The sequence below is a fragment of the Pezoporus occidentalis genome, unplaced genomic scaffold (genome assembly GCF_034315485.1).
Source record: "Pezoporus occidentalis ecotype Australia unplaced genomic scaffold, CSIRO_AGI_Poc_V1 ctg98, whole genome shotgun sequence".
Lineage (NCBI taxonomy): Eukaryota > Metazoa > Chordata > Aves > Psittaciformes > Psittacidae > Pezoporus > Pezoporus occidentalis.
In genome coordinates, this window is record NW_026916347.1 from 1,745,406 (window position 1) to 1,765,830 (window position 20,425).

The following is a 20,425-nucleotide window of genomic DNA, read 5'->3' on the forward strand; positions in this document are numbered from 1 at the left end:
TGACTTTGGAGAGCACTGGTATTTTTACACGATAACAGTCCATTGGATTCCCTCATAAGTCTTTCAGTTCTTCATTACATAAGGACTTTTCCTGAACTGCAGAGCAGAGAGCAGCATGTATGTAATCCCTGTTTCACACTAATGCATCACATGTGCTTTGGATTTCAAACATCAATATTTGTAGGAACATACAGTAGGGCTCTTTCTATGAGTAGGGGTTGGATTCTCACACTTACCACCCTTCATGGACTCTCCATAATTCACTGAGCATGGGCTTTGCTTTTCTTTATTTAATTCTTGTACTTGAAAACTGACCCTTTATCGTAGTATCGTAGAAACCTCCAGTAGCAATGCAGATAGCTACAACATGACATTTACAAAAAGAGTCTTTCTTATAGGTGAACATCACTGGGCAGTTTTTATTTATCTCCTAAGATAATTGTTTTAGTTGATCCTACTGGCTAGGTTTCCATCAGGTGTGAATCAGCACATCTGTACCAATTTCAATGGCAATACTGATTTACAGCAGATTAAGGATTAATCTAATCTCATTCCTGTCATTTCACTGTAGACAGTGAAATCTGTAACAATAGTTTTAGGAATGCCCTTTATTAACTGGTTAATATGTCTAGAATAGTTTTTGTGGACTGATCCTGTAACATTACAGAGGGAATTAACAACTGGTCTTATTAATTACAGGAGGCCGTGGTACAGAAAGAATTACCAGGCCTGCATGCCCAAAAGAAAGGTGTTGTAATCCCTAAATGTAAGTGCTAGGTCCTCTTGATGGAATTCAGAATTTAGTTCTAAGTAGCAAGGTTCCTGATACCTGGTGGGCCAAAGTAGGTGTCTCAGAATGGGAATCAAAGCAACCAATGCTGAGAGCAGGAAGTCATGTAGAGTAACCAGTTGGAAGTGTTAAGCACAGAGCCCTTTCTGGAACAGAGATTTGCAGTCTAGAAAGCACACAGGTTCTTCCATCCATGCAGGATCCAGTGTCATCACTCATCTGCTGAATATAAGCACCTATCAGTCTTTTTCCAGAGAACTAGTAGGGCTCATTGTTCTCTTTTAAACCCAACTACAAGTAAAGTAGGACATGCCTTTTGTGTAAGAACAGAGTACCTAGCAATTTCACATAGAAAGGAGGAGAGCTGAGTTCTGTGCCCCCTCACACCCTGCTGAAGTCTGAGGGAGCTCAGCATATCACTTAATAATGAAGCTATGTACTACTGTGAGAGGGAGTCACTTTTGATCCCTGCAGAAGCTTTCCCATTGCATTCAGACTTCACCAAACATCTAAATGTGATCAATTGAGCTATAAAATGACTATATTCTTCTTTTAGTAACACCGTGACAAAACTAATCATATTAGTACAATTGCACAGCAGATGTTGGCCTTGTATGTCTCAATTATTTCACCTGCTTTGGTTGCAGGCTTCAAAGATCTCAACAGAAGAAAGTGTCCTGTTTCTAAATATGCTGTTTGCATTTATCCACAATTAATCTGCAAAGAAATAATGAAAACCTAGAAAGTAGCATTCTCAGAGAGAATTACACTCATTTTCTTTTGCATGCTCACAATGAAATGCTTGTGAGTGCTCATAAGAGCAGACAGTTTCTGTTAGCTGCCTTTTGCCTGCTGAGTTAAACAGAAAGAAAAATGTTAATGGTCAGAGCTTGTCAGCAGTACATTGCCATTCACGTTTAGTCACACTTCACTATTGTTTTGCATAGTTGTTAGGATACAGATATTTCTGGGGTCAAAAGGGGAGTGGTTTCATCCCTCTGGAAACTTTATTAACGTTTCAGCTCATTCAAGACGTGCTACACTTAAAAATTAGTTCACTGACTAATCAATGGTAATGATGGGCAACGTGAGAAATGCTTATAATTTCTGATTTATCTGCATGTAATATTTTCTGCTTCTTTTATAAAGGTATGTTTCTACTGTAGCATAGTTAAGAATATATTCTATTTTGCTAATATTTCAATAACAGATCTCTAATTGCTTTAGAAATACTGGTAAATATGAAATAAAAGATTTAAGTGGACCTGAAAGCAGATAAAACTTAGTCATAGGATTCAGTAGATCTGAGTTTAATTCCATTCCTTCAGTGACAGTGGATAATTCATTTGATCTTCCTGTGCCTGGATGTAAAATGAAGTGAATTCTTTCCACTGTGCATCTTGTTTATTTGAACTGCAGGATCTTGGAAGCAGAGACAATCTCTTGCTATGTCCTCAGAAGGTAACTTGGTGGGACTGCGTGCATTGTCTGTTTTTTTGTTATGGGGAGGAAAAAATGATCAGTCAGAACTGAGTGAACACCATTCTGTAAGTCCAGTTCACAATCAGACTCTTTAGCTGAGGACAAGGTTTGCTTTTCTCTATAAATCCAGCTTTTATTTGCATCTCTGCTAAAGCACTTTCCTTCTTACCCTGTTTAGTTTCAAATTTGGCATGAGTGGACTGTAAGCAGTTGATAATATGATCAAATTTGAAGTTACTTGAACAAGCTGTTTCAAAGTCGCAGGGAGTGGTGAGGGGTGGGAGAAATGTATTTTATGAAATTTCTTCAGTGGGTTTTTTTTTTCCCCCTTTGCTCTGGCCTACTGATGAAACAGATTGAGCTAGGGATGTTAAGACTGCCATGTATAATCTGATAGGCTGTACTACATGGACCTTAATAGGCTGTTGAACAAAATAGAGTCTTCAGGCTGTTGAAAAGCATGTTTGGAAAGTGACTGAGATAGGAATTTTGAAATAGCATGCCAGAATCCAGCATATTCCTAGGGGGGCAACCTATTCTGGTGTTTCTGTGCAAGTTCATTAGGCAGCTGGCTCAGCCAAAGAGGTTGCAAGCAGCACAGTCAGGGATGTAGCAGGGAGTATGACAGAGATAGTGAGGATGATCTTTCTGAGGCACACAGAGGTTCAACAAACAAAATGGAACTTTACTAGAGTGTTGTCAAATTGCCAAATCAGAAACCAAATCCCCAAAATCAGGAAATTGGCTTTTTTTTTACAACGAAAAGAGCTATAGAGCTTTTTGAGCACAAGAAGTCTGGAGCATCATGGACTTCTGAAAGTAATGTTTTTTCCTCCTGCAAGAGTTAGAAACAAACACTCAGACTTGTAAGTCCTGTGTTGTATGTGCTTTTGGTGTTGTTTCATGGTCCAGTGTGAGATGCAGCAGTGACATTCACCTGACATTGTAGTGTGCTTTTAAAGATATCTCATGATATTACCACTGCTGCTTTGAAATAAAACAGCCTTTTGGAGTCTATATGGCTCCTGATGTTAGACAGATATGCCATCTTACAGTTTTCTCTTGTCATGAGTGGGAGAGGCAAGGTGTGTGTTAGCATGGTGTAAGAGCCTAGCACCAGTGTGGGTTCTGTGTCCTCTTACAAAGAAAGAAAAAGAGATAGGGACTGGATTTGAGATCCAAACTTTTATATGCAAAAATGCAGTATGAATGCAAATACTAAAAAGATTGCATAAACCTTTGCCCCATAGTAGTTGGTACAAAAGGAATGCAAAAATATAGCTTTTCCTATCTCAGAGTAACCAGTGTCTAAAGCCATCATTTCCCCCATGTATCTGAATCCAAACCATTTTAATATGTGTGAAATAACTTTAATATCAGCAACAGCTGTTTATTATTGAATTGTTCTGTGAACTTTGAGAATACAGTAAGTCATAGGGGGTGAGATACTCCAATTACTTATCCAGTTTTGAAATTTACAAATCAAATGAAGAGTCAGTGAGCTGATACTTCATTGAGCTGCATTGATCTTAACTGTAAGCCTAACAAGAGCCCATCTAATAAAGTGGGTGTGAGAACAGAAGCAGGGTGCCTCCATCTCCAGACTACTGTGTACAAAGCCTCTTCACAGCACTTAGTAGAGCAAGCTGCTTGGCACTTCAGGCAGATTTACCCTGGCCATCACACTCTCTGGCCTCTGTTCTGCATCTTCTGCCTGTAGGACATTTCATAAGCCATATGAAAAAGGCTTAAGTTTTCCTGTCCCCCTAAGGTTGAGTGAGCCAGCGTAGGAATGGTAAAATTCCTCCCCGTTCTTTCTGAAGGAGATATGAATCCAGTGATTTAGTGCAGAATAACCTAGAAAGAAACAGTGCACTTAATTTTTATAAAGAAACATAAAAAGGGAATTTTTCTTGAGAAAACTTTTGCAGTTGAAACAGTTGTTTTAAACTTTCTGATTTAAAACTCTGCTTGCTGCCAGAATATGGTCACAGTAATGGCAAGTAGGATGAGAGAAGTTAATTACTTCTGTTTGTAAACCTCATGAACCTCCACTGAAATATCTGAGGCTGAGCAGCAAATAAGAATTACAGTTTTTAAAAATAGATGAGATATTTCAAATTCTGTTTTTGTGGTGCATTATCATGCAAATGAAACAGCAGATAAGAAAAACCTTATCAAGGACTTGTGAGACCAAAGGTCACATCCTTGATGCATTTGTCCTAGAGCAGAAACTTTTGTGTCATTTTTCTTTACTCATGTGACTACCCTGTTACAGAACATTGCCTGTGCTAAAAGCTGCTTTCGCAGTTTGATCAGAAATTCTTCCCTAGACCTGAACTTCCTGCTTGAATTTTCACCTCAACCACTGCACTGCATGAGGATGAATCTGTAACTCCCAGCAAAACATAAGTGCAAAAAATAGAAATGTATTGATCATCTCAAAGTGGGACTAGTCCTTGTACTAATTCATTCAAGCGCATAGTGTCTCTTTTTCTAGTCCTTTGCAGTTTGAAAAGAATGAAAGTTTTGAGCATCTGCCATAAATTGAGAAACTTAAGAAGCTCAAAATTTTAATCTTATCTGAGGTAAAACAAAACACCAACAAGAGAGTGAGGTCTGTGTTTTAATCTGTTAATAAAAAAAATATTTTAGCAGTTTATATAACAGAATGTAATTCACTAATGCAGTAACTTGCCAGAAATATGTTGGATTCTCTACCACTGGCAGGTAGTTGGAAAGACACCCATCACAACTTTAAAAGTTACACAGCAGATTAACCATGTGCTATAGCATTGTTGCATAAATCATTGTGTGGATTTGTGTAGATGATTCTGGTAGTCTCCGTGTTTTTAAAGTTTGCCTGTCTATGAACCAAAAGATGCTTTGGATAATACAAGATTACATACCCTGTAGGACTCTGCCTCTGTATTTATCCCATATCCCAGAACTTCCTTTAAGGTTGCTGTTAATGAGATTAATTATTTGTGCTTATTCCTACCTGGCATTTCTGTTCTACCAGCTATACCCCCAGGAATGTCTTGCCAGAGTGCATAACATACCTTGCTATAGCTCTGGGTGAAGAGGATTCCAGATATGCTGTTGTTCTGTGTGTCACTGGTCACATGAATCATGTGCCTTGAACCACTTACGGAACAGAAAGCTTAAGGATGGACTTTCTTTTACTATTGCTATAGCAGTCACTTGATGAATATGGAGCTTAAGGAAGGCTTTGAATTTAATGCCCACACAATTCAGGCATGCTGGGAGCAAGGTTTTGGTGTATATTTCCTGAGGGGTTTTGCCTCTCTTTTTTTGTTGTTGTTTTATGTGCTCATTGGAGATGCTAAAATCTGAATGAGGTAGGTTGACTGAGCATCTAGAAACTATTTCATGATTTCTGGTGCCTGTAACCCCTGTTAATTGACAGTGTCCCTTCTTCTGCCTTTCTGGTGCCATGTGGTTCAGCCAAGCCACATTAACTCAGCTTTACATCTCCTGGCCCATGCCTCCCCTGAGGCACAAAGCCACGTGTTCAGCTCCCAACACTGACAGATGAAGGTAAACACTTCAGGATAAGCAAGTCTAATGCTTGTTATTTGCACACCTAGGCAAAAATCAAAGTCAGCCATTCATCTTTGCTGTTCAGTAAACACAGAAGCTAACTAGGCTGCACTGCATGTGGTTCCCCTGGGGATTGTTTTCATAAGACTTCATGTGAGGATTTTTGTTGCTGATTTTGAAAATATTTTGAGGTTGGATTGCAAATGTGATGTCCTCATTTACAGCCTTTCCTGAACCATAAATCAAGGGATATGTAATTAAATGAAACAGATAGTCAAAACCTTGACTAAGCTGTTTATTGAGCCTGGAAGGGAAAGGGATTCTGTGGTTTCACAAAGATCTTTACATAAAGATCCACTTATAAAATGCAGTTGTCAGTGTTCAGGTATGGTGGCGTTAATGCATGATAGCAGCTAGCACTGTATGCTGCCGGCTAAGAAATCCATTTGCCAAGTCAAAAACCTGTACTGTAGGACAGTAAGAAATTAAGAGTTGTTCAACTCAAATAAGTTGCTAAGGCCTATAAATTTTTTTTTTTCATGAACCAAAACTAAAATCTGTTTTGTACCTCCTCTTGCCTCCCCACATTTTTTCTAACAACTATTGTAAAAGGGGAGATAATGGCTTTTTTAGAATTGAATGATGTGCTGAGTCTTTTAAGGTGATTTAACATTTAATTTCATTTCATAAAATTACTTTTCAAGCACAGGGCTGTTTCTAGTTGAATGAAATTTTGAATGGGAGAAGAATGAAAATGTCAATCTTCTTGCTGGAAAGATTTCCAAATAGCTGTTCATGAAATGTTTCAGTTGGAAGAGGGCTGCACTTCAGGATTTTGACAAAAAGTTTCTGTAAAAAAAAATCATCATACATAAGGACCAAAAAGTTGATGAGATTCTTGTTTTTCATTTCTTATTTCTGAGTTAGTTTATATGAACTGGAAAACTTTCCCTTCTTTCCTCCATCTACTCCTCACTCCTGTAACATAATCTGTGCAACCAAAACAGCGTGGTAATGATGGTCACTCTTACAATGGATTAAGTTGTTTTTTTTAAGAGCTTAGTCTGTGATGATGGAGTTTAGAACTCGAGGTAAGAGGTCAGGAAATTGCCATTTTCCATGCTTTAACCGATGGGGCACTTTGTTGGGTCTTCGCATGGTAGCACATTGCTCTCTGGAGGAGTGAGTGCTGCTGTAAGTCCCGGGAATGCTGGGGCTGGCTCTCTCACTTTTCCTAGCTGCTGGAAACATCCCACTGCATGCAGACTGATGGGCCCAGAGAGTACACAGGGAGTCAGGAAGATGCATGCTATAAGTCAAGTCTGGACACTCTTTTGCATCTTTTTCCATGTTATCTCCTGATGCTTGATTAACTGCGTGAGGCGCTTAAATGACACTTCATTTTTTCCACCATACATTTCTATACATACGTAGGTATATGTATACATGTTTAGTTGTATTTACTATACAATTATTCATGTAAGCAAATAGGGTTTCCTGTGGTTATTCTTCTGCCTCAGGGTACTTTTTAACTGCTACCAGTCAAGCTTCTTGAAGTCCAAATTATGTTCTTCACTTACTTTGCAGGCATGTTTTGAGCAAAATTGCTTAAAATCAGGGCAGTGCATCCCAGGATTGGTGTCTTTCCCTTTCTTTTGTCCTTTTATGTGCTTGTGTCACACTCATCTCATTATTGCTTGTTGGAATCTGCATGTAAGCAGTAAGTCAGTACAGTTTTCTTCACCACTGCCTTCTATGTGCTGCTTCTTCCCAGTCAAATGAAAAAAATCTTAAAGGACCACACAGAGCAGCTGATGCATTCTGGATGCCTGTCTGCTGCGGAAATTTCCCCATGTTCTGGCCATTTGACAGTATTGTCAGCTATGAACATTTGAAAAATCAAAGTAACCCTGGTGTAAGGGGGTGTGCTCCTTTTTGCATATCAGGAAATCCACACTTTCATAGCTGCTGGTGCCACTGAGCTGAACCCTCTTCATAGCTTTGGATTTACAAATCTCTTCAAGGTGCAGACTTTACCAAGGTGACCAATCCAAAGTTTTACGTGCGTTTGGGATAATGTATGTATGTATATATGCATGTATGTATGTATGTATGTATTTCAGTTGCAAGAATTTTGAAATGGGAGCGGATCTCTCAAGATGAGCTTTTCCAGGAATCACTTCAGGAATATAGTTGGTGCTTGGGGTAGAAAGATAGGAGGTGTAAACACAATGATTCCTCTCCTAAAGAGGCTGCAGCAGTGAAGGCAAAATCATGCTCAGTGTCTCTTGGAGTGCTAGAACTCAACAGCTGCTACTATCAGTGAACTGAAGGTATGTTTGGAGAGGTTGCATTTTATCATTGGTTCCTCCACTAACAGTGGTACATGGTTGAAGGAAGTTGTTAGGATTGAGATTGTATGGGAGGGTGTTGGAGAGCTGATGGCTTTGCAAGGAAGTGGCAGCAGTGAGTTGCAGAGACAAATTGTTCATTAAATTTTCCACTGGCATTAAAGTTATTTCAATGTGATTTTTAAAAGTGCAGTGAATGATAAAACATATATTTAAAAATAGGGAGCAATTAAACCATTGTCGTGGTTTAAACCCAGTCAAGTCAAAACACTGCACTACACCAGCTACCAAGGAGGAGAAAAATAACTGCTACTGCTGAACCCAGGACAACCATCTTCTTAATAATCAGTAGGATCTTTTAAGCTTTATCTAATTATTAATGGAAGTTACCAGTTCTGTCTCTTCAGTGTTCCAGTCTAAAAAGCGTGTAAGAATTAAAGTTAAAAATCCACACACAAAATGTGTCTAGTTGGTAGTAACCAGAATTAAGCATGAGTTAACACTTATGGCAGAGTTTTTTTCTAAGTACTGATTAAAGATGAAACACAGTGAGCATGGTTGTTTTTTTTTCTAAAACCGAGTGCAGCAAAAAGCTCCACCCAAGATGGAGATTTTGCAGTGTTTCTGTCCTGCTGATCTGTTGGTCTGTGATTAAGTAGGATCTACTAGGCTACATGCTGTCTGACACAATGCACTGTTTATCTGTGCATACAAACAGTGTTAGAGACCAGATAATGACTCATATTTTAAATACAGATAATATTACTTGGTCTCATTAAAGGGTTTTGCTGTAAATTTAATTCATTTAAGTTTAATTTATTATAGATTATATTGTTGATAATGAGGTACTTAGATTACTAAAACCCATGGGTCTTCATGGGAATTATACATGCAGTTATTTCTTAGGAATGATGGAACTTATTTTTAATTTTCCCAAGGGTTCAGTTTTATACAAGAATGAAATTGCTTATACAAAGTCTTTTTCAAATACAAGCGACAAAGGCTAATATGAGATTTAAGTGCTACACAAAAGGCTGGCTTGAGGCTCTTTCTTCCCATTCCAGAAAATCATATTGAAATATATTTTGAGTTCACCTTTCTAAAGAGAACAGTATGCTTGCAAATCAGTAGGACTACTTTCTCAAAGAAGTCAAGCAAGACTTTTTAGGAGGAAAATTCATTTTAAGCTATGCATTTTGTAAAGCTGAGACACCAGTAGGCCCCCAAGCCCTGTTCTTCATTAGGTACTAGATACCAGACTGTGCACTTCACAGAACTATATGAACATGTCTGGCAGGGAGTGACTTCTTTCACTTCATGCATTTGCAACGCGTGTGTGGCGCTGCAAAGCGTCAGAGGCTTAACAATCTTGCTGTGGTGACCACAGACAGATAGGCAAGGGGAAGCATTCACTGGCTATGCTCAGCTGGAGCTGAAAATCCACCTAAGACTAGAAGAAGAGCTGATGCCCAAAGCTCTGCAAGGATGTATTCTGACTGGCTGCTTCTTTTTAAACATTGCCTTAAATCTAGCTAGCACAGCTTATGTTTATCTCTTGTGGAGGGTTGGAGTATTAACAGGAAAGCTCTGGTGTGAAATGAATCACCCTGAATAACCAGAAACTGCACTAGAAATGTCTGTATCACAGAGGCTGTACAAACAGTACTGGAGGCATGCCCCATTCCAACAGTCCTTCTGTGCTCTGCAGAGGTTTTGAGTAAATACTTACAATTAAGTATATGCTGACAAGTTTTGCTGAACAGAAATTGGTTTAAGTAATACCTGTAAATGTTCTGTGAAACTTGAACCTCTGTTCCAGACTGCACATGCTAAAAAAAAAATAGCAGTAATTTTAAAAAATGTAGTGAGAAGCTGGCTTTAAATAATATTGTGAAGGGTGAGAGAAGGGCATCTACAGGTAGAAATTCTCACTCATCTTGGGGGAGGGGGAGCAGAATTATTATGCCATATAAATATGTATCTTAGAAATAGTTGAGGTTAGGGTTACTGGCCTCTAAATATCAGTAGGATGTCATCTGCCAAATAAGAGAGTGTGCACTTGGATTAGAAATGAAGAATTATTTGGCTGTACAGTAGTCCTTTGGAAAAGGTCAGGAAAGTTTCAGTGTGTGAGGCTTCTTCAGGTGTTGTACAGGGGAAGCTTTCTGGAGTATCTAGTGCATATCTTAATCTCCTGAGTTCTCTGATGTTTGTCAGACTGGAACACTTCTGGCTAGCGATTTGTTATCTTTGAACAGCATCTTAATAATGTAGGTAACTGCTAAGAAACTCTGTGCAGCCTGCCCAGCTTTTCTGTTTTCTTTTGGCTCACAGGAGAGGAGGAGTTAGGCTGCCCAAAGCCATGAGGGCATCATTGTACTTCACCAGCTGCATGTCCTTTTTAATAATTATGCCCAAAGCAACTAAGCCAAAAAGCTATTAGAAAAATATGTAATCAACCAAATTTATTTTGTATTAATTTTGTGCATGTGTGGGTTTCTGTGGTTTAACTTTTTCATAGGTGGCAAGAAGCAGGAAGCACATGGATGTCTGGTACCATGTTCACGTTAAGGGAGGAAAATGCCACAGATGGAGGGAGCAAGTCAGGAAGGGTGGAGAGAGAAATAAACCACATCCTGAACATCCACTGCCCAAAGGCCATGCAGTAAATTGGTGCAAATAATATTTGTTTGTTTGAAATGTCTTAATTTGGCAGAAAGTACGTAACCCTTAAGGTCATTTTGAAAAGTAATGCTTTCAAAAGTAAAAAATAAGACTTCTTATTTTTTAAGTCAAATCCAAAATGTTTTAAATGTCTTGATTTTTTTTTTTCATCTGTACCTATTTCAGACTGAACATATTTCTGAATTTAATCCAAATTGTCAAATCTGGTTTTATTAACAGAAGTTCCTTTACATATCTCTTTGTAGTATGTAATAAGATCCCTGACATAAAGTTTTCATGTGATTCCAGTTCACCACAGAACAGAGTATAACATCTTTGGACCCTTCTGACCCCTAAGAAAACTACACAATAAACACAAGATTCCTGGTTTAGTTCTATTTTCCCCTGCAGAGCTTAACCATTTTCACTGATAGCTATTATCATTAGCTGTCAGTCAATAGCTTAGTCATTGAACCCTTTAAGATCAATGCCAGGATCTTTAAGTGGGTCTGTGCTGTACCAATTTATAGCAAGAAACCCCAGTCAGTGCATCTGTCTTTCCCTTACCATGAAAGAGGCAAGTTGCTCTACACTGTTGATTCAGCTGGAGCTCCTGGGTGGCCCATGTGCGGTTGGTAACAGGTAGAGGTATTGCAGACAAAATCCTGGATTATTGTGCTATGACTGGTTCCAGGAAGAAAGGTATAGCCTACCAGCCAGTTTGTGATGCATAAAAAGTATTCTTGGCCATGGGTACTGTTTTGGTGCCCAGAAATGGAGGGGAGACCAAGAAGATGCTGAAGTGGCAACACTTCAATAGAGAAGAATGTCTCACCAGCTGTTCCCCAAGTCTTTTTCTATTTTTCTCCTATTCTGGCTAGATCCCGCTGCTTTTTATCCAAATGTTTATTTTTATCAGTAGATGATATCACAGTTTAATATCATCTAATGTGCTACATAAGAATGGACCAGAGTAGGCTATTGTTCTTAATGTGCTGCTTGCAGCAAAATCCACTGGCCTCTGATTTTATGTATAAAATATATGTAAATGGTGGATAAAGGCACTTTATACACCTTGCTTTTCTGGTACCTAATCTATTCTAGTTAACCAAAGAAGTCCCTGTCACTAGTGAACTTGAGGTTTTCATCATGGTACTATGTAAAAGCCTTGCTAAACTGAGGTCCTAGAACTCTTTCAAAATGTATCTGATCTGGAAAAATCTCAGCTTGCATCAAGAACCAAATGCATCACTGTAAACTGCAAACTTTCTACCTGGCATAATCTCTGAAAGTGACTTCCAGGGTTTACCCAAATACCTGCAGGCAGCAGGTAATACGTGCCCTTCAGTTTATTGGTGGAAGCACAAATTCACATGGTGTTATTTTTTCACCATATCCAAAGTGACCAGATACCACCTCTATAGACACTCACAGAATCACAGAATCCTAAGGGTTGGAAGGGACCTCAAAAGATCATCTAGTCCAACCCTCCTGCAAGAGCAAGGTAACCTAGAGTACATCACACAGGAACTTGTCCAGGTGGGCCTTGAATATCTCCAACGTAGGAGACTCCACAACCCCCCTGGGCAACCTGTTCCAGTGATCTGTCACTCTCACAGTAAAGAATTTTTTCCTGATGTTCACATGGAACCTCCTATGCTCCAGTTTACACCCATTGCCCCTTGTCCTATCACTGGACATCACTGAAAAAACCTAGCTCCATCATCCTGACACTCACCCTTTACATATCTGTGAACATTGATGAGGTCACCCCTCAGTCTCCTCTTCTCCAAGCTAAAGAGTCCCAGCTCCCTCAGCCTCTCCTCATAAGAGAGATGTTCCACTCCCTTAAGCATCTTTGTAGCTCTGTGCTGGACTCTCTCCAGCAGGTCCCTGTGCTTCTTAAACTGTGGGGCCCAGAACTGGACATGAAATTCCAGATGCAGCCTCACCAAGGCAGAGTAGAGGGGGAGGAGAACCTCTCTTGACCTACTAACCACACTCTTTCTAATGCGCCCTAGGATGCCATTGGCCTTCTTGGCCACGAGGGCACATTGCTGGCTCATGGTCATCCTCCTATCCAGCAGGACCCCCAGGTCCCTTTCCCCTTCACTACTGTCCAGCAGGTCAGCCCCCAACCTGTACTGTTACATGGGGTTGTTCTTCTCCAGATGCAAGACTCTACACTTGCCCTTGTTGAATTTCATCAAGTTCCTCTCCGCCCAACTCTCCAACCTGTCCAGGTCTCGCTGAATGGAAACACAGCCTTCTGGTGTGTCAGCCACTCCTCCCAGTTTAGTATCATCAGCAAACTTGCTGAGGGTACATTCAGTTCCCTCATCCAGGTCGTTGATGAAAATATTAAACAGCACTGGTCCCAGCACTGACCCCTGAGGGACTCCACTAGTCACAGACCTCCAGCTAGATTCTGCCCCATTGACCACAACTCTCTGCCTTCTTCCTTCCAACCAGTTCTTGATCCACCTCACTACCTGATCATCAAGCCCACACTTCCTTAGCTTATCTATGAGGATGCTGTGGGAGACAGTATCAAATGCCTTTCTGAAATCAAGAAAAAACACATCTACTGCTCTACCATCATCCATCCACCTAGTTACTTGCTCATAGAAGGCTATAAGGTTGGTCAAACATGACTTCCCCTTGGTAAAGCCATGTTGGCTGCTCTTAATGACTCCCTCATCCTTGATATGTCTAGAGATGGTGTCAAGAATAAGTTGTTCCATCACCTTTCCAGGGATGGAGGTAAGGCTGACCGGTCTATAATTACCTGGGTCATGCAATAATTACTCAGGTCATGCATTCCCAAATGTGTACAGTGATACACTTTCATGGATCTCTGTGTCCACACAGTATTTTGTATACCTACATATTCTTTAGGCTGAGTGCCATCCTTCAGATAGCTTCTGATATTTTCTCATAAAGAAAAGAGAAAAACTCCTTGTCTCTATGGCATCCTGCTTTAAGAAGGCCAGGATACAGGCAAGCTGTGAAGCCCCACTGCAAGCTCACTATCTGATACTGAAAATAATATTTAAAACATTGTTTGAAAGGAGGGGAAAGATTATTTTTTTTTCCTGATTTTCACAGGTTTCCACTTTGTTTATTGCTCCAGCTGAGGAAGTAAGGAATCCAGATAAAACTACTGCATTAGAGAAACAGGAGATAAAGGATCCCAAGTAGAACTTTGTGACTGGAAGGATTTCATGTCTTCTAGATACTGAAATTCACTCACCTTTCTCCTTTCGTGGATCAAATGCAATGCACTAGGTGGACTCCCTTGCAAGCCCTTTCTGTGTCACCCTCTTTCTGTTTTCTTACATTGCTTGGGTCCTAGATCACAGTCCTAAGGCAAAAACAAATTTCATTTGACCAAACATGTCACCTTTGAGTTAAAGGGTGATTAGCTGGGAAGTATGCTACTGGGGTAGTAGAGGTGATCTCTGAGCTGACTCTGTGCAGCAGCTGGTTATACAACCTCCCTGCCTATAAAATTATCGTGCATATAACCATAAAATTGTTGTGCTGGCAATATATTTAGATTTCTTTTCAACTTTCCAGAAAGCACGTGACCTTCCCTGTAGAAAGACATCCCATGGCCAGGGCAAACACCTGCAGAATCTGGCCTCATTGTGTGGCACAGTCTCATTGTGAAGCTGTTCTGCCCTTTAGAGGTGATGAGCTCTTCTAGGTTGATATCTGACAGCTGGTATCTATCATATCAGGCACTTGGATGTTACAGGATTCACTTGCAGGTTAGAGCACTAAGAAAAAACACCTTTTCTTACTCTGTAATCTCATTGCATCTAATTGTACAGGTGAAACAGTGAGGAGTTAACACTCAACAGAAATCAGTGCTTAATTACAGCCTGCAGATAATAATAATCCAGATAGTCTAGAACAATAGAATGATGCAGCTGTCAAAGGGAATAATTGATGTACTTCATTGTGAAAATGCTGAAGAAAACCTGCCAAGATAGGAGTCCCACCCTTTTCCCTCGTCCTTAGCTGGTAAAACAGCTCCCTCTACTGCAGCTATGTCAGAAGCCTCGTCTATCACAACCTGTGCTTCAGGTTCTTTGCCAATAGCATATTTGTGAGCTGCTTTCAAAACACAAGGTAGGTGTTTTCAAGGCCAGGTGAGGTGGTGAACAGGTAAAGGGAGGACTTTTTGTCTTTCTACGTGCAGTATATCCCAGTTGTTAACGGGGGTTGCCCAAGTCACCATGATCCTTCTTTCGTACAGGAAAATCTCAGTATCTCAATGCTGTGATCACAATAGTTAATGAAAAGCAGACAAATGTTTTCATCTACATACTGAAGAGATTTCTAAATTATTTTTTTGTTAGTCTGGGTAGAATATCTGAGATAAAGGCTTTTGGAAGCTGAAGCCTGTTCAAAATAGAAAGGAAATAATTAAGAATGAGTCTGGCCTTGTAATCCAGAAAGGAGAAATTCAATTTCTGACCATAAGCTGATTGCTTCACGTCTCTGGGATGGGTTCAGTATTCCCTTGGGAAACAGGCATAGTATGGGAATAAGTCCTAATGACTGTAGGCTGCTCAGAAGCATTAGTGAATGTGATTTTGAGAAAAAGCAGTCCTACAACAATCCAATCTGGTGCCTCAGTGGTAAGACATTGATGACAAGTATTGGCTTAGTCCATTAAAAAATCCAAACCTTAACCATGCTGTTGATTTAATATGATTGGATTTTCAAGAGCATTCACTGAAAAACTATGCAGACTTGAGTTTATACTTTACCTGACCAGCATGCTAATTCTCTGCAATATAAAAATAGACATTAATTTTGAAACTGTCTTTAACCCATGATGTTAATCTCCTTGGTCAGATTTACAGGAGAGCTTCAGAAAAATAGAGAGCAAATGTGTCCAGTGTCTGATTATTCCCTCCATTTAGTCACAATGCCTTGTTATAAAACTAGCTGAAAAGGTTATAATTTATTTTCATTACACAGTGAAATAAAAAGCTGAAAAAATACACTGCATTATGATAATTCTGAAAAAAAAAATGGGACTGTCATTGTTTCAATCAAAATGTTTCAGCATTCAGAAATGAAAACATTTAATGTTTTTCTCTGCCTGATCTCATCTGAAATGCTTTGTTGAAACTGCAGAGACCATGGGGTCTGGAATACAAAAATACATATAACCATATGGTGGCAGATAAGTGCTTTGAAATATTTGAGGCAGCTCAGAAAGAAATAGTCTGTACTTCTTGCAGAAGAAACTAAAAGAAAAAAATTATTTTAGTTTTCCTCACTCAAAGCTGATCACTTTTTAAAGACTTCCCAAAATATTGTTATGGAGTAGAGATTGTCCTACGCTTTCTGGCTGGGTCTCCAGCAAGCAAAGAAGCCACTCCCACTCTCTTCCTGCTACCCTACCACACCTGTGGATCAGTTATAATACTAGGCTTATACTTAGGCTCACTAGCAGCTGACTGAGGGGAACATCAGTCTGCAGATGTTTTGGAGAGTGTTAAAAAGAAGGGATGGAAAGCCATAGATGAAATTCTGTGATTTCTATTTCTTGTGGGGTCAGAGATGTTCATTATAGAGATTGATAAAGGAGAAATAAACAAACCCCATGTTCTGCCTTGCTATGCCTCTTTCCATCAGTAGAGGTTCTGTGGGGATTGAGAACTAAGCATGGTGCTCTCTCCTTGTGTGCATTCTGTAAGGAGCTGAAAACAGACGTGTATCTGAAGTTGGGACATCTTGTGTTCCTCACCTTTTAGTATGTCTAGGTGAAAAGCATCACAGGTACCTCTGGTCCTCACTAACAAATAGTTCGAAATCACTTTTGCAGGAGATGGCCCTTCAAGTGCAGAGCATAGAAAGAGAAAGAGTGCAAGGAGAACACCTGTGCTAGTTCCTCTTACAGCCTGGCAACTAGTCATTAGAGATCCCTTCCCAAACACAACTTCTGAGGGAGGAAGAGATTGGATATAGCAGTAGCTCCCTGTCACTCAAGTAGGATCACTGGGCCCAGGGCAGAACAGACTCAGGAGGAGAGGAGGAGCACAAAGAATCAAAGAGTCTTTGACAAATGAGGACATCTGTAATGTTATGTGAGTGTGTGAGAGGAAAAAGACAGAAAAGATGGTTGCGACCCCAGACACTAATAAAGCTTTGCAAGGAACAGATGTGAGCTGTCAATGCTGAGCTGGAGTGGGAAGAGAAGAAAATGGCTGTTGCTAAAGAAGTTTAGAAGACAGACAATGAGGAGTAGGGGGAAGTCTTTAAGTGGAGGGAAGGAAAAGGAACTGACTCTGTGCAGTACCTGGTTATACGACTCCCCTTCCTATAAAATTATTGTGCTTATAACCATAAAATTGTTCTTGCAATATATTTAGATTTCTTTTCAGCAGTCAAGAACTGAAGACTGCTTGGGAAGAAAAGGAATAGGGAGTGGATGAGAAGTTGAGAGAGAAAGATTAAAAAGGGGATCGCTTGCAGAAGGAGCTGTATGAATATGCAATGCAGTCTTCTAATTCAATTTCCAGAGCAGCTCAGTTTCCATACCAGCTCCAACAGGCTGACTAAATACAAATTATGTGCAGCTAGCTGAACCTCTCTAAGAACTTCCTAATCAATCAGGGAGCCTCATTTGGGCCTGTTAACTTAAGCTGTAACTCCACAACATTGCTGCACAGACACAAGTCCAGTGTGGGACAATTGTGAATAAAAGTCTTAGTTAAGTCTACAGTGAAGATTTACTGTGTGCATTTACAGACCATTTACTGCAATGTGACAATGATCTCAACTGGAACTATTGGTTCCTAATGTAGTACAGAAAATATTTAAAGGAGGAAAATTAATGTTAGGGAGGAGGAATGAAGTTATGCTTTTGTGGTCCTTGCTGCAAATAAATGGGTAATAACCTTGCACTTCTTGTGCTGGTGGTTTTGACATGGAGAGTGGCTGATGAAGCCTTATTTTCTGCTTGAACGCAAGGAATAGACTTGCTGTTGGACTTGAAGAAGGTCATTCAGTGATGTTGGTGATTCATGGTAGCAGGACAGTGGTCTCCTGAGACTAGTCATGAAATCTGAATTTGCTAACTGGAAATAATGATATTGTGGTGGAAGGCTCTCATCTGTTGCCAGAGAGTCTTAAAGGAAGCTTGCTCCAAACCATGCTTACCACAGATGTCTCCTTTCCTTTCTCTCACCAAGATCCCTTCCTGGCACATGAAGATGAGAAGGATCATGCAATTTGCCACTTCTCATGTCCAAACAACAAAAATTTTGGAAATTCTGACTTGACCCAGAAGAGGCTTTAGGGGAAACAAATTAGCTCTGTTAACCTCAGTAGTGATTAAATGTCAATAAAAGTTTTATTCATGTGAAATAGAACTTACTGACAGCTAGACCCATATTTGAACCTCTCCAACCTCTGCTGGAGTCCATGAGAGTTGGACGTGAGCTCCTTGTTCCTGCAGAGGCTGGGAGGTTGCGGAGACGTTGTGACAAGACTGTGGGGACAGAACAATTAGGGACTTGGAGGGCAGTGGGAGGAATGTGAGACTGAACGACAGTCTTCTCTGCAACTTTTACAAGATGTTCTAGTGTTTTACAAGATTTACTTAAGAAGAATCAAATCATGCTGCAAGACCTTCAAATGCTTTGAAATGGGAACTGCTCACAATGTCCCATTTAGCTTGTTCTGATCATGCAACCTCGCAAGAGGTTGCTGCCTCTGAAGTTCAAAGTGATTCAGAACAGAACCTGAGAAATATTCCAGATATTAAAAACAACCTCCTTTTGTTTCTCCAGTGCTTACTAATGTTTGCCATGCATGTCAGCAGCTGGCATCTTTATGATAATTCAGTTCTTATAAATAAATAACTTAATGATCTTATCTTCTTTAGCAGTTATAGAGACTTAGAAAAATTTGTTTCTGTTGTGGTTTGTTTGCTGTTTGTTTTTGTTTGGGTGTTTTTTTTTTTGTTGCGACTTTTTTGTTTGTTTTTTTTTTGTTTTGTTTGTTTGTTTTTTCATGGGACATGAGAGGGGTGGTTGGATAAAATTTATATTTTAAGGTCAAAAGAAGGAAGTTGGCTTTGTAAAGCAATGAGTTGGTACTCAGCAGAGCGTACTTTGTGTCTCAGGTCTACCAGATCCTTCTGCTCAAGTGACCTGTAGCAAAGTACCTGGTGTTCTAACTCATAGAAATAGGCTACAGAGATCATCACCTGCTTCTGTCTTCTTCACTTCTATCCCTTGGACTACCCCTTGGAGAGTCTTTACACCACTATATGAGTAGTTTAACTGATCCTGAAACAGTTGCTGTTTGTTGCAAGTTAGTGTAATATATTGAGGAAACTCAAAATCTCTCTTGGCTTCCTTGATATAGCAAGCTATAATTTGTAGTTCAGGATGCTCATTTCTATCAGTTTAGCTGTCCATACAGTACATATGTCTGAGAAACAAATAAGTTGGACAACTTTGGCTCTTATTTTAATCTGTTTGTATTTTTGTGAGTCAGGACCATCAGCAGGAATGCTCCCATCTTTCTAGGGCTTGTGGAAAGTCTTCAGTCTATATTTGACTGATGAATAGTTTTGTACCCCACTCTTTCATAACAGTATTGATTTTCAAGGATCCCACTGAAGTCCAGGAGCAGTGTTACCTCTGCTGATGCAGTATGTTATGCTTGTTTTACTTCCATCTCCCTGTACGACAGTCTGGTCTTCTGGTAGCTGACAAACTGAGACTGAAGTAGTAGTCCTGTTTCCTTGTTTCTGAGAGGTAACAGGGAGTAGTTGTACTTGTGCTCTGTCAAGTACAGAAATAGCAGGAAATTTTGTTATATTCCACAAGAAAACTGGCCATTTCCTAATATTTTCTCATATTAGTGGAATGAAAAAATGAAATCCAGAAAATCGTTAGTTGAAATAGAAAAAAGTAAGGTTTAATTTCTTGAAATGTTGTTTCAGTAGTTTAAAAACATAGCTTCACTTTGATCTTTTAAAATGTCTGCACTTTGTACATACAAATCAAATTTCAAAGCAAAATTTCACATTGAGAAGAAAAATAAAATTAGAAAAATGTTAGTCAGACTTCCACATATTTTGAGGTTTTCCCTCTCCAAGCACAGTTGTTTTCCAGCAAGGTTGCTTCATGAAGAAAATATGAACAAACTTTAGAACATACCTGTTTTGTACTCAAGACTGGAAAAGGATAACAAGGCTAATTACAGCATATTCTTCTCCTCCTTTGTACATTACTGTCTTTTCTTCAGCTACGGCCCTAGGAAATCAGGCTGAAGCCTATGTAAAACATCCAGCAGAAGGCTGGGCGCTGTAGAAGGTGCAATAACTTGCAGGGTTCAGAAAATAATCAGCTCATGTCCCGAAGCATGAAATTTGATTGTCCTGTTTTTCTCAGACCACATCACTGTGGTTATGTCTAGCTGTTTAAAACCCCTATCTCAGTGCTTCGTTCTGTGCCCCCCGCAGCAGTGAATGCTGCCATCTAACTATGCTTCACGTACAACAATCTCTCTTTAGATTTATGTCACAAGTCATTGA

The 20,425-nt window shown here is 39.7% G+C and overlaps 1 protein-coding gene across 1 annotated transcript in view; it reads left to right on the forward strand.

The window, feature by feature from the left end:
* The first annotated feature begins 1,822 nt into the window (after window positions 1–1,822).
* The window catches only part of MAPK8 (mitogen-activated protein kinase 8), a 192,600-nt gene continuing 173,997 nt past the window's right edge, over window positions 1,823–20,425 (forward strand). The window contains exon 1 of the mRNA XM_062606721.1: window positions 1,823–1,826. The gene's annotated coding sequence lies outside the window, so the exon portion shown is untranslated. The remainder of the gene's footprint in view (window positions 1,827–20,425) is intronic.